General features: G+C 30.3%; 1 protein-coding gene across 1 annotated transcript in view; it reads left to right on the top strand.

Annotated features, from left to right (window-relative positions):
• The window catches only part of LOC144975555 (A disintegrin and metalloproteinase with thrombospondin motifs 9-like), a 343,710-nt gene that overhangs the window by 315,426 nt on the left and 25,784 nt on the right, over positions 1–2,500 (top strand). The window lies entirely within an intron of this gene.

Below are 2,500 nucleotides of genomic sequence, written 5' to 3' on the forward strand. Positions count from 1 at the left end.
TGGCAGTTAGTTGTGGAGGAATAAAGCCCATTTCAGATGTTGAAATTATTGAAATAATCTATTATATAAATGTTCGTGTTATCCTGCCTAACACCAATAAGGGATAAGTTCCTTAACAGGCCTATTTTACGATCATAATCTTGGTGTTATTAGAGATTGCACACACCCAAATTAATAAATGAGTGTGTGTGTGTGTGTGTGTGTGTATGTGTGTGTGTGTGTGTGTGTGTGTAATTGGATGCGTGTGAGCTTTTGTTCATATGTCCGAATCTGCAGTGTGTAATGTTTTTTACTGATGGTCAATGTGAAGCTTCAGCATAAGCGCTATATAAATGTACATTATTATTATTATTATTATTATTATTATTATTATTATTATTATTATTATTATTATTATTATTATTATTATTATTATTATTATTATTTATTATTATTATTATTATTATTATTATTATTATTATTAATATTATTATTATTATTAATATTTATTATTATTATTATTATTATTATATTATTATTATTATTATTATTATTATTATTATTATTATTATTATTATATATTATTATTATTATTATTATTATTATTATTATATTATTAATATTATTATTATTATTATTATTATATTATTATTATTATTATTAATATTATTATTATTATTATTATTATTATTATTATTATTATTATTATTATTATTATTATTATTATTATTATTATATTATTATTATTATTATTATTATTATTATTATTATTATTATTATTATTATTATTAATTATTATTATTAATATGATCTGATCTGCGATAATCTTCCTCCGTAGGTAGATATGTATTATCGTAGAAAAGTTGAACACCTTCATCGTTCTGATTTTTACTTCTGTTCTGACACAATACTTATAATATTTTCAAGAAGTTTGGCCGGAAAACTTTTCCTTTAAAAATTGACCGATTGAGATCCCATCCGATTACTGGCCAAATTATACCATCAAAGCTGGGAGATCAAAATAAATCTCCATGACTACGTTGGAGTCTCAGGCTTGGATTTTTTTTTTTTTTTTTTTTTTTTTTTTTGGTGGGGGGGGGGGGGGCAAATTTAAATCAAATGTTATCTTAATTAATCTAGATTTGAAGGATTTGTATGTATTTTTCTGGCCAAAATGAGATAAAAGTAGTTTGTCTGTGTTTGACTATTTGGCCATATGGCTGTCTGTGAATCCGTGAACTGTCTGAAGTGGTCAAAAGTAATCTTGACGTACTCTGACAAAAAACAGATTATTATTATTTTCATTTTGGCCAGAAATAAAACTTTGTTTTAAGATACTGGTCGATTAGGTTTACTTGAAAATCGTAAAAATTGTCAAAAACTTTCAAACCGGAGACTAATTAAAAGAAGTCCAAAAATAATTGAGCTTTATATAGCGCAATATCCACTAAATGTGCTCAAAGCGCTTAACAAGGGGTCCCTGGTCAACAGTAACATTTAACATTTAGGACGGGACATGACGCCTGTTAGGCGATGTTATATTTTTTTCGGACAGAGACAACGCTGTAAACGGCCAGGTTCTCATTTTAACACCCGAGTACGGTGAAAGAATGTGAGTAAAGAGCCTTTTCCAAGGACTGAACTATGCGCGGAGTGCGAGGCTCAAACCCAGGACCTTCCGATCCGAAAGCGAGTGTCATACCACTAGACCACATAGCCGCACAATAGTCAAGGTTAGAGAGTCTCTTACAATTCTGATTAGTTATGGTCAACGGAATGAATGAATCGCATAATAAATCGATATTTGGAGTAAATAAAGGGTTTTCTGGCCAAAATTGAATAAATTGTGTTTTGTCAGAGAACGACAGACAGAAAGGTAATTATCATTAACGTACTAACCGATTAAAATCTCGACCAATTGGATTCAGTAGTCTGATGTCACGCGCCCGGCAACGGCGGCCATCTTGGTTCTAAACAAAGAAAATCATTACTTTTTATTCTTCATGCTGGCTAGAACTTTTCATATGCCTTGTGATCAGAATGTGTAAAAGTCAAAACATGATCAAATTTATGGTTTTTTTCCCTCTGCATACTCTTTTATGCTCGCCGGAGAAATATTTCATACGGCGTCCGCCATTGATCCGATAGTTTAGAGCCAGTGTTACTAAGTTACCATGCGTCATTAGGTAGGAAGTGACGTTATGACTGTTGAAGAGTATTCCTCCCCATCCGTTAGCGGCATGGATCGCATACGGTTTGTGCATGGTTGTGTTAATCAGTCGTACTTTAAATTACTGGCCACAACTAATGAATAACCCACGTAAAAAAAAAAAAAAACTTAACTACGCCACTACCACATTATCTCATTCATCTGTGGTGTTTCATTCATCCTGTTTTGTTGATAAAGGGGAAACCCGAAACGTTCATTTGATCTGTTTTTTTTTAAATTAAATTGAAGCTTACATACAATTTCACATTATTATTTATTTCACGTAAAAAAATAATCAGCGAGCTTATATAA

The sequence above is a fragment of the Berghia stephanieae genome, chromosome 6 (genome assembly GCF_034508935.2).
Source record: "Berghia stephanieae isolate SIO BIC M18660-M18661 chromosome 6, UCSD_Bste_1.3, whole genome shotgun sequence".
Taxonomy (NCBI): Eukaryota; Metazoa; Mollusca; class Gastropoda; order Nudibranchia; family Aeolidiidae; genus Berghia; species Berghia stephanieae.